This window comes from Cydia pomonella, chromosome 5, assembly GCF_033807575.1.
Source record: "Cydia pomonella isolate Wapato2018A chromosome 5, ilCydPomo1, whole genome shotgun sequence".
NCBI lineage: Eukaryota > Metazoa > Arthropoda > Insecta > Lepidoptera > Tortricidae > Cydia > Cydia pomonella.
In genome coordinates, this window is record NC_084707.1 from 9,687,210 (window position 1) to 9,700,556 (window position 13,347).

The 13,347-nt window shown below is 35.4% G+C and overlaps 1 long non-coding RNA gene across 1 annotated transcript; it reads right to left on the bottom strand.

Annotated features, from left to right (window-relative positions):
• Positions 1-3,365, bottom strand: LOC133517688 (uncharacterized). The gene is made up of 2 exons (XR_009799397.1): positions 571-3,365; positions 1-220 (listed from the first exon to the last, which is right to left on the bottom strand). It is a non-coding gene; the product is annotated as an uncharacterized LOC133517688 (long non-coding RNA).
• Positions 3,366-13,347: the final 9,982 nt, after the last annotated feature.

The window sequence follows — 13,347 nt, forward strand, 5'->3', positions numbered from 1 at the left end:
CTCGCTCCATTTTACCGTCCCGTTTTATTATTCAATAAAAGTGTTTTTCAACAAAGGCACATTGAATGCGGTTTGGGCATCGTAAATCAGGTGCAAAGACCCCGAGGACTAGTGCTTCTTGAACTGTCAAGGTCTCGTTGTGGCCTGTGGTCTTCCTCTGCATTTTGACAAATAACGTCCAGAATCACCAATCGTACTCGACTTTCATGTCAAATTTCAACTTTAACAACATTACATAAGGTTTATTTTGTAATAACGGATATGCCATAGATACGAGGTACTTGAAGTTACCACTCGGTGTAGCTCTCTTCAAGATATTGCTCGGGTGTTATGTCGGCAGTTGAAATTTCAACAATGTATGCGCCTTTGTATGCTCTCAGAATTTATTTTCGTGAGCTGTTTAGTGGTTAATACCAATTACTAACTCATCGTTACAATTGATGTTAGGTATTTATGAAAAAATAAATTGTATCGAAATTGTTTTACTGCGGTATGGCAATGGGGACGTCGCAGTTATGTTTACTTAGCTATACTCCAACTGGTTACTACTAACACATTAAAAGAATTTACCTTTGTATTTAATTGGTATTTGTACATTGTCATACTCGTATATGTGTAAATTGGGTAAATTGCATCCCTTGCTTATTTACCAACACAGCAGACGCGCTCCTCTTATCAATACAGCAATTAAATTATGACTACTCTAAAATGCTAAAACAGTTTAAAAATAACAATAGTAGTCACTTTAATAAAGCGTCGCGTGTCGATGGGCCGATAAGCGGCAATTCACAGGCCATATTGCGGCTATGTCATTTACATAATTGTTACAATACGTGGCCACGGTGATAGGGTGGATCCTTACAAACTCAATTAAGGTCAATAACATAGTTGGTCTAATATTATAAACAGACGCTTAAACCAGGTAAGGTAATGTTGGGTAACAGGAAAATAAACGAAATGAAGTACCTATAGAAAGTAAGTTAATTTGTTCTATAATGTCTGAACTGTGGAGTCTGCGCTGTGGATCTGATGATGCATTTTTTTTGGTTAATAAAGGTTTTTTGTGAATGTGAAGATGAACATAGTTTATTTTTCTCGGGACAGACAGGAGGAACAGTATAAGTACTCCTACAAGTGTTTTTCTTGCCTCAGTCAGGGCCGGATTTAGGGGAGGGCAACCGGGGCTACTGCCCCGGGCCTCCACAAAAGAGGGGCCCCCCACAATAGAGAATTCGGTAAATTTACCATTTTATTTGGAAAAAAATTGGGGCCAGGGGCCTCCACACCTTTATTGCCCGAGGCCTCCAGACCTCTAAATCGGCATTGGCCTCAATGTTTCACTTACCCTACTAACCTTAAATGATATATTATGAATCTTAAAAGTTATGATGGCAACCAAAAGACTATTGGAAATTATATAATATATGTACCTTTGAATTAATGACTTCATCTCTGGGTAGTTTGAGTGCACTCAGAAATACGATTATAGCGTTAAACGATGATATAATTTGATTTATGTCGTTTTGTATTTACGGGTATCATTTGTATCATACATTTGCAATAAAAGCGTTTGTACAAAAACATACTCACATTGGTCGCTTCGTTGAACATTTACTAAGAAATACGGTGAAAGCAATCAATTTTTCCGTTAAGATTAAACTTTTAAATTAATTCTCTCATACGCAGTTGATTTTTTTAAGTCCAAGGAATAATGTAATTCAGCCAAGAAAAATAATTCAGCACAGCGATATTGTTAGTTGAAAAAGGTGGCAAAATTAAAAAAAATGTTAACGAAAGAGTAGACTTCCCGTAGAAAGTTTAAATAAAAAAAACCTTTAAGTTGACAGTCCAACCAGCATTTTTACAGCCCTGCAAAACAGGAGGCAGGCAGCCATCTCCTAAAGTGATATGGTAACGTCTATATATTATTTTCTCACTCTAACAGATAGTTGCCTCTTACTCTTGCAGGACCGTGAAGAGTTTTGCCTTCATAAAATATGAAAACATATTCTCTTCACCATAAATCTTTAGGTGACAGAACCTTAAACACAATACGGAACTATAAGATCAAAACACATTTCTTAAACAATAATAAACTACACTTAGATAATAAAAAAAAACAATCGTTTCTTGAACACAGTGCGTAGGTAGGTACGTTCTTTTTTTTTAAATTGTTTATGGTAAAAAAAACGCCACAAAGCAGTTTCATAGTTCATCGAGAAATAATAGTATATATAGTAAAAATTACCCGCTGATTCTAAATAAATGTGTTATAGCAAACTTTTACTTGAACCTATAAACAAACGAATAGCATGAAAAGTGGTGAGAAGTATAAAATATTTCAATCACCTAGATTGATGTTCAATGAAAAGTAATGGTAAGAAAAATCACCTAGTTTTTACATCGGCGACCTTCATTTCTCTTCGATAACAAACGAAATCCTATTCTATTATTGAGCCCGTCTCTATGTTTTTATCTGTTAGCAGGCCCTGTCTCATGGTCTAAAGAACCGAAGGTAGTAGACAGTTGTTTGGACAGAGTCAAGATTTTTTTGGTTTTTGTGCAGCATGTATACAAATGGTAAACTAAGTGTGATAGTAAAGAAAATACACTGCATAAAAACACATAATAATGACCGTTCCAGCGCGAGTCGGTGTTGAGGATAAAGTCCAACAAAACTATGGTGCAAATGCACGAGTCGAGCTTGTACGAGTACAAAAATCATATTTGAAGGTGGCATTTCAAACAGTATGATTGTGTCGAAAGATTTGTTACAGTACATATGGTGCTACTTTTCCGCACGTAAATTTGTACATTATGTAACTATGTCGAAAATTTAAAGGGTCATATGTACTGTAAAATGTTGTACGATACATGTGCGAATAGGTAATTCCTATTTTTCGCACTTGTATCGTAAATAACTATTTTAATAGAGTTTATATAGGTAATAGATGGGCGTGTTGGACCGCGGCCTTGGAATCCCTCCAGCCAACATGAGGAAACATCTCAAAATTCGCATTGAATTACTTTACAGGTCTTGTGAATAAAATGTAACCTTCTCATCAGGTTTTGACAAATAAAGATAGCTTTTACGAGCTGGTGTAGTGAAAACATAGTTGTTAAGTATGAACATCAGATATTTACAAGTAAACTTATAAGTTTATTTGTGATTACATTATATCAAGCATCTGCTGAAGTTAGAGTAGACCAACATTTGTATATTCTTTTAATATTTGATAATTTAATGATTTCCCAAATTCATTTTTTATATAAGTATTCAGTAAAGCTTACTTACGAGTCCGTATACATGTCTTAAATCAAGCATCTAAGAAATCAAAACTAGGTACCTAACAAAAAAATAACTCTTTTTTCCTGGGCATCGGCGTAAAATTATCTAGATTATTTTTATTATTTTTAAGGTGCTCGAAAAATACATGCTCAAACTGTATAATTCAACAGTCCAAACGTAAGATAAGCATTTTCATATACAATTGTTAGCTAGAGTTAAACCTTTGGCGCACCTCGAAGTCCTTGCGCCAGATTGTATTTGGGCTAATTGCACATATGAGATAAACTCATTACCAAGGATAGACGCGAGATTCTAGCAGCGGTCTTATCTGGCAAAGCAGCGACTTAGCACAAGAGAGAGCGGAAAGCGGTTGTACAAAATAGACGTGTCAAACTTACTAATAAGCCATCCTGCTTAGGATAACGCGGCTATTACACTAATGCGGACCAGCACGCGCTCTGGTGTGTGAGCATGACAGCGCTATACAGATGTCCCGCTCGTACACGGAGCCTCGTGTGGATCCGCATAAAATGTGAAGGTAAATTAGAATTAAATATTTTGGATAATACATTTTTTGAAAGTCCAATGAAAAGCTATTTTTTCTCTTTTAAAATATTAAAACCCAGCCCGTTAACACTACCTACTTGCATGTAGGTATACATACTTAATTATCTTCCATGATTTACAGTTTCATTATCTTTTTTACAAAATGATTTCTTCAGCTGTAGAAAAGATATAATTTACCAAAACGCAAACATATAGCATTTAACTGATATGGCGTTTCTTTTTTTGTTACTTTTTTATGTCACCTTTTTTTGACACTGTGTTATTTCTAGTTCGGCTCGCGAGCCCTTTTTATCCTTATAGGAGAAAAAAGTGTCCCAAAATTTCCATACATTTTTCAATCTTTCCTTATTGTTACCACCATACAACGTATATGGGGAAATGTTAACACAATAGTAAAAAACTCTAGGACATTTTTTATCGCATTAGGATCGAAAGAGCTCGTGATTCTGAGTAGACAAAACACAAAATTTATGAAGAATTACACGATAATTAAAGTGGCATATTTTTAAGAAACGCTCATTTCTAAACTAACTTAAACAAGCTTGCTGCAACAAAATGAATCAAACCGTTAACCGCTTGCGCTTTTCACAGTGCGACCCCCGTACACACGTACAAAGGCCTTTGACGTACGTCCGGGGCGGGCGGGGGCGGGCCCGCATGATCGCGCGATCGCCGGCGACCCATTTGCGCCTCGTTACACTCTGATAGCCGCAAACAAAACACACCCCAAGTAATTAGGAAAAGCCTTTTCCAGATACGGTAAGTACTGACATTGGTATGGCTTTCGTGATAATTTTTCAGACTTAACGTAAGGTATTTAACGTGTGTTGTGCGATTGTAAGAAACTTTAATGTTGTCAATATTTGAGTGAACGACGGCTGTCTTAAAACCCTTAACCCTTTCTACTTTACAAGATGTATACCCAGAACTAAAAGCCACGCTGTCATTAAAAGTTTGAAACTTTATTTCAGACACAATAGAAAATACACAAAAAGAAACATAATAAAACTTACTAAATACCCTAACATACAGGTAAAAAAAATTGCCCGAATCGCCGTCAACTCATTTGACTTCAGTACCCCTAGTGTAACTAATTTCGACAGCGAAACGTGACGTACGCGTTTGCGTTAAGTGTCATTTTGTATGAGATTTTTGACTTTCCAAAACAAAAAATCGAATTTATTTACACTAGGGGTACAGTACCCCTAGTGTAACTAAATTCGATTTTGAAACGTGACGTACGCGTTTGCGTTTAGTCTCATTTTGTATGGGTTTTTGAACAGCGCGCCAAGCGGGACGTTTTGGAAAGTCAAAAATCTCATACAAAATGACACTTAACGCAAACGCGTTCGTCACGTTATGATGTCGATCAAAGTTACACTAGGGGTACTGATCAAGTTAACGATGATGCCTGTATGAATAGTTGCAGTATTTGCGCTCTGTTTTTCCCATTTTACAAAACAAAATATAAAACATTATTGTATTGCCCACAACAAACATGGCAGTTTTCGCTTAGATATTCGAGTTGCCTCTCAACTTAAACCACGAAGGTAAATAGGTAGGTTTATACTTGCTCTGGCGAGAAGCATCAACGACCAATCAAGTTATTATGGTTGGTATAATCAGCATCAATAACTAGTAGCGGATGACACAACACGCCAAAAGAATCAGCCACCCTTTAATACTTTTCCAAATCCCTATTTTTTTTTATACCACGACGGTGGCAAAGAAGTATACGGCCCACCTGATGGTAAGCAGTCACCGCAGCCTTTAAAAACCTGTACACTCCTTTTTTGAAGAACCCCATACTGTAGACCCTCGGGAAAACCTCGGAAGGGATTCTACAGCCGGAGCGTCTGCAGGAGGAAATTCCTCTTGAACCGCACAGTACGCGGCCATTTAGGTTCTAAGGTGTGAGGATGACGAACACCCTGCCGACGGCGAGCGGTGCGGTGATAGAAAGTAGAAAGTGGCCGTTTTTGCTAATTTGCGAAAAGATAACGTTTTAGTCAATCAGGGCTAACCCGTTATACTTACTTGCGCATTTTTACATGCAATTAATGTTGTAACCCTCCCACCGCAAAAATAAATACGCAAATAAATATAACAACCCACCACAGAAAATACAAAACTCAACATGTGTTTCGCCTCCTTACGAGGCATCCTCAGGGGATGTCGGCGATCCGAAATCTGACGATTGAAAACCAGACTTCAGTCTTCACTTTCGGTGGTGGGTTGTTATATTTTTTTGCGTATTTATTTTTACGGTGAGAGGATGGGAGCGGGAGCATTAATTGCATGTAAAAATGTGCAAGTAAGTATAACGGGTTAGCTCTGATTGACTAGCACGTTATCTCTTCGCGGATTAGCAAATATTTTTTGTTTTAATTAATATGTATTTCCGCAAAGTAACGCCTGATTCTATCTGATCCAACTATTTTTATCCAACCACCCAGCGAGAGTCTCTCTAGGTGTTGGTCGAGATTCTTCGCTATGAGACCGTTCGCTGACACTGACACGACTATCGAAACAATTGATCGTTGAGTCAACAGATTATCAACATTATCATTATTCTACGTAGACGAAGTCGTGGGCAGAAACTAGTAGATACATTTATATATCTACCCTTGAGCGGATTTTTTTTTAAATCGTGCCGGTTTGATAGATCACAATACAGTTGCCAATTTTTTGTTAAAACTTACAACAAATTAAAATTCAAAAACATGATATCCGCCGCACGCACATCCATCTCGCTCACGCTTACGCTCAGTGAGAGAAAAATACGAACCTATAGGGCCTTTAGCTATATTAATTAGGTAATGCTACTTTTGATGCTGACTGTATATTACTATACTAATTCTTACACAACAAAAGGTAAAACAAAAGAAAGTGAATATGCCATAAGAATAGACAAAGGAATTGTTTAGGAGAGCGAAAGGTGCAAGTTTACGATCTGGAGACCACAGCCTTAACGTCGTGGTGTGGTTTATAAAGAAATGTGCATTAATTTATGAGGACTAGCTACATTTTGCTAATGTTCGACACATGTTTCAAACCGCATCGATATTTTCTTCCCATTTATTTCTAACACCCATCTATGTCTCTATAAACCACTCCATCTTGTGGTAATAATTTACTTTGCACACAATAAACATAGCTTACTTTGTATAGATGGACAATTCATATGTATAAATAAAATGGCTGTGACATACAGGCAGACAGACGGACATGACGAAGCTATAAGGGTTCCGTTTATGCTATTTTGTGTTTAAAGAACTTTATTTCTCAAAAGAAATTTTACATTTCACTTAATGAGAATATATACTAAATCAAAAGTAAATCAGTGAGCATCGCAAGTTATACAAAACAAACAAAAATAATAACTAATTGGACTAAGACTTTTTTGTTACAATAATTAATAGTAGCACACTGCAGGTAGCACTATAAAAGTCCCGAGACTTACACTTAAAATAGAGAACAAGTTCATTTTAGAGAATAAGTAACACAAAAACATATTAAAAACAGAACGATCCTAATTACCTACACTTTAAGTTCAATTTGGTACGAGTATAGGCCACATAACCCTAAAGATAAAGTCATTAAGTATTCAATAATCAAAAAACACGACATTGGCACAGTTTCCATAAGTCTAATTTTATCCAACAGTTTTTGAAATAAAATAAAAACTAACTATAACTACTATTAGTGTTATCACGACTCGCTCACTAAATTGTAGCCACTTATTATGACCACCGTAACTACATTTCGTTGGCTGAGAATACGTTTGTATCATATCCATTTTTGTGCAAAAGTGTTTTAAAGATTCCTAAAATAAAAATAAAAATGCTATAATTGAAACCGATTAGTGTATCGGTTTAAAAATATATTTATTTTTCAAAAAATTATCGCAAAGTTGGGACATATCCAAAAATTTGTATCATGTTAGGTAGGTACATATACATCAAAAACGTATATGGCAATAATAAAACTGCTTTTTTTCATGATAACCACTATTTTATTTTTATGGTACTATAAATAGTAAACATGTGCCTAATTAATAGATAAGTTGAATATTTCCTAAATATAAAACATTAAAATTATTTTTTTAAACACTTCAAAATTTAAAAAGAAGAGGTTCTCAGTTCCATCGTCCTTGAGAAATTATGGAAAGGTCCTCAAATCTTATAGTCAGTCATACAGCAATTTTAGTACTTTCATGTGCAAATTCACATTTAGAAAGTTTCATTTGGTGACAAGTTTGGGCTTGTGCACAAATCACGCGAGGTTTTTTCGGCCAATTTTTGCCCTTAGAACTAGCTCACTGACACTCTAACTTTGCTCTCTTGTTGCACAAATACACATATATGGTACACCTTACCTGCATAAACACCTACTTCGTTTTATAGTAGGGTTGTTACAAGTACAAAGTACAAGTATAGGTAATTATTATGTTCACTTAGTCGGCCGCTAGTATTCACTCCGAAAAAGGCCCTTCAAACACGTCTTTCATAGTTTATTAAGCAGTATTGCATTAGGTTAGGGTGTCAGTAGAAAGTGTAACGGTATTGTCTCGCTAAACTCCGTCAATCAGGGATGCGGGCACACAATTAGGCACACGTGCCGTGATGGGAAAATTCATTCCGATATTAATACTTTATGATCATTTAAAAATATTACTTTTCAGCTTGTAACCGTTTTCGTTGCCGATTAGCTAGTTGTTGTATATTTTTGGTTATAAAAGAAGCGTGGTAATTAGGTAGTAATGTGCAAATAGTAAAGTTCTTGGTGCGTAGCCAACTTTCCGTAGCGAACGCAACTAAAAAGTTGGCTATATATACGAAACGCAAAAAAAATAAAAAAATGCACATTACGTTAGCACCCAGGATATAGCGCTCATGAAATACGACGTTTCGTAAACCAGAGATTTCCTTTGACAGGATTGGTCCTTTTAGGAACCAAGAATGGATTTAAGACCACCAAAATTATTGATGTAAATTTTAGGAGATTTAGATATATATATATATATATTTTTTTTTCATTAAGCGTGGTTACCCACATTATTGTTCATCTTTACATATGACAAATTAGACCACACATTTAGCTTATAATATGCATCTGTATGCCTAGACTACACCACTATTTATAATTAACTACATATATAGACTACTCGAAAGAAAATACATAGGTGCCATTAAGAATGTTGATCATTACAGGAAAACTAAATATCCAAAGCCTTGTTTTACTGGTTTTTTTTAAACAAGATATTTTGTGTAAAATGTAAGATAGGTTGGGAATTTACCATCTTTTCCGGCCACCAAAAAAAGATTTAAGCTACATAGCCTCCACAATGACCACATTTTTTTAAAATTAATATTGAAAAGTACTATATATCTACTCATTTACACATTACAATAAAAATATAGGCCTTACCACATCCACTTTTTTTAAAACGGGTAGGTTCTTCATGACTTATCAAAATTAATTTGAAAAAGTCCAAAAAAAAATATATCCGTTAGCATAAGTTTTTCTTGGAGGTCAGAAAAGCGATCTATCCTATCTGACTGACATTTGGGAAACGACGCACTGAACACCCTGTTTTCACGTGGGTCAAAACGCTTCGTGGCTCATATTTTATTTTGAGTAGTATATACTTGTAAGTGTTGCAACGTTACGACACGGATGCGTATTCTGATATTAATATCTTTTTTCTTCAAAAAAAACAACAAGTTGCACTCCGGGAGTGCCAGCAGAAGTGAAAACTTGAATATTAACGTTGTACATTTTTGATATTTTGGAGAAATTGAGTAGCAGTTTTATAAAAAGAGATAATTCTCTATTATACCTACGTAAATAAATTTGAGTGTGGAAGATATTTTGAAATTCGAATTTTAGTGTTAAGTAACACTAAAATTCATTCATTCATTCATTCTGTATATCATGTGTATGTGTATAACATACACATGATATACAGAGTAATTAATGAGACGTGAGCAGGACTACAGCCTACACAATTAGTAAATGTTAATGAAACGTTCACCATCATAATTATTAAGTAAAACAATCACGCTTCTTTTCTGTTATTTAACTTTTTGGTAAGGAAAAATTTGAGTATCTACAATTATGGACACCCAACAACATAAAGATACAATACAACACAATTAACAAAGATTAAACCTCTTTAACCGATATGACAGCACTTTGATTATGAAGAAAATAAAATGTCACACTTGAATAAGATACGATTTTTCAAAAGTAACCAGGCTTCGATGACATTAATTTTGCACGTCACCATGACGTCACGTGTCCGTCTTACGAATTTTAAATCTGATGGTCACGTGACACCTGACGCCCTGACGGGAGTTTTACATTTTTTCCCCATCACAAAAAGTGCACAGCGCCGCTAAAGAAGTTTTCACTTCAAAAACTCGCTTTTGACACTGACAGATCATAACCGTGAGAAATCCGGATCAATCTCCTTAGGTACCTTTTATTACAATCAGAATACCTACGCCTCAAAGGCGATGTCACTGTCAATGCCTAACTCCACACAACCGTGTGTCCTTCGGAATATGGAAGGTAGAGCAAGGAACAAAATCTCCATATACCAAAAAGTGTCCGACAAAAAACCATAAATAGGTGGAGCTACAATACCTAGACTACTTAAGAAAAAAAATCTAATCATAGACAGCGCACTTTACTCCGTCAATAACGCCTAGGTTCTTAGCTACTCTAGCGCTACTCTGGAGAGATTTGAAACTAATATTTATAGTTGACAGCTGGACACTTTTGCAACAATTCTGCCTAAGGAATTTGTTCCTTGCCTCTACCTTCCATACTTCGGAATCAATTTCTGTATTGTTCCTAAATAATCGTATAGTAGTGACAAATAAACAGTTGAATAACAAACATTTGGAATGGATATGTCACCGTAAAATTGTAAACACTCGTCAGTTTATAATCTCGCTAGTTACATTAACGACGGTAATTAGATTACAAACTAACCTAACCTAACCTACGTTAGATTATAAACTAACGGGTGCACAATCTTACGGTGTCAGATATAAAATAAGAATCAGCAGGTTATTCGCCTAATAAAAGGGTTGGCAACTGTTAAAGGCTAGTATAGATGGCGCTAACATAGTATTCCTGTTGCTAGTTTAGTTGTATGGAATTTGAATTAAAGAGCTCTGAAACATAATAAAATGACGCTATTGGTAGGACTGACAGGTAAACCTATACTGACGCTATCTGTAAATATATAAATTTAAATGTATGGTGCACAATAAAGAATATTTACTTACTTACTTACTATAAATTCAAACAAAATAATCGGATCCGAAATGACGGAGTTATGGAGTAACAAACATTAAAAAAAAATACATACAACCGAATTGATAACCTCCTCTTTTGAAATCTTGAAGTCGGTTAAAAAGCGTCGACCGTCGAACCCCATTGGTTTGTTTGTATAGAAGCAAACATATATTCATCATTATTAAGACAACAACTCTACGCAACTATGTAATTATTTACATCTTTTTGCACAAATTACGATAGACGCTTAATAACCACACACAGCGCTGCTACCAAGTTACTTGTACTACTGAGTAATGCTAAGACTTAATGTCTTTAATTGAGAAATTACCACAAACGCATCAAATTAGCGATCGTGCCAATATAATAATAGGTCTGTGGCATTTTTACTCACGAACACCGACTTTACTCATACCACCCGCCTTAGCGGGGTTTGTTTGTTAATCTGTTAGGATTCCGCGAGGTTGGGAAGAACCTTTTCTAAAACAGTATACATTCAAGGACGCACACCATCAAGTAAATTTTACCTAAATGGTAAATAATATTTGAAAAATACTGCCGTCCTACAGAATATATGTACTCGTACTTATTGTTTTTTTTTTTTCACCAGGCGCCGTTTTCACTATGTTTTGGAAAACGACTTATTAATTTTCAGTCGTACCGTTATTTTCAGCATAGGTACACTTCATCGACATAGAAAATATTGTAATGTATTATTATTTTATATCTCGCACAGCTTTTAACTAGTAAGATGCAAGATGAAACAGCCAAGCCACATATTTTGACATTTTTGACTAAGGTGTAGATTTTGTGAAGTTAGGGCTTGCACAGTTAGAAGCTTGGCTTTACATGTAAAGTTATCAGATCCCATGCTGATAACTTTTTGACAGTGCGAGCCTTATGGTTTTATCAGGACACCATTTTACATGATTTTTTTTATGGGATATCCTTATTCTTCAGCCTATGTTATTAATTTTAAGTGCGTTATCTCCAAAACGTTAAACGGATGGTTCTTGCCGTTCTGAACCGGTAATTTCCATTTCTGCTATATTTTCCCAGCTAGTGGTACTAATAACTAAACTACGTAATTTTGTAGCGACTCCCGTCGCCCCCTATAAAACAAATAACTATTATTATACATATAGTGCCAATTATCATCATATGTCAATCTTATTACGCAGATCATTATAGTATAAGCAGGCTCTATAAAAACCCTGATCATTAGCGTCCTCCATATTTCCAGTGTAATCTATTCCAGTAGTCAGTGCGCATAGAAATCTCAAGTTCAACGGACTGTCCTGTGCCTGAGCATCTGTTTGTGTGGACACTGCATTACTTAACATAGAGTTATTGCGTAATAATCTAGTAGGCAGATGTTTGAGCTGATTGCTCATGGTATATTTAGCTAACAGGTGTCGTGTGGTCAACCTACCACGTGGTAGTAGGGCTGGGAAATTTTAAATACTTGAACTTAATATTATCTCGCCACAGTATATAGTAATAGTGACACCAACACAGTCAGTTAGTAGCTGCCTTTACTGCTGCTTATACGTAACTTTAACATTATATTAACAGACGAAAAACTTATACAGTTAATGTTTCGTAAAATATAGTAAACATCCCTATGACGGGATTGGCACCAGTAATGGTATAAACAAATCCTGAAAAATAAGTGTTTACCATCACTTTTTAAACTCTGGCAACATTTTACCATAAACAAAAGCAATAGAGCTACTCAAGTTTAATTTTTTTTATTGATATTTATTAGTTTGAAAATGAATGGTGCCATACACCCTAAGACTGGAGCAAAAAACATAGATTTAAAATGTGAATAAAATTGAAACCAATTGCAGCAGCTTTGATTAAATACATAGAAAACATAAAGGGCAAATAGGACATTCAAAAACAACAAATTTTCTCTTAAATGTCCCATTATTGGTGCCGTTAATATACCTATATGTAAGTAAATATTCTTTATTGCACCACAAAGAAAACAAATTTAAAAACAGATTTACAATGTAAAGAAAGGTTGCAACAGGCGGTCTTATCGCTAAGCGATCTCTTCCAGACAACCTTAGGGTAGCAGGATATAAAGAACAGTAAGTTTTTAGGTAGTGCACGAATTAATTAGAGGAATATGAACATTACACATACATTAAGCAGACAGTACATACAATACA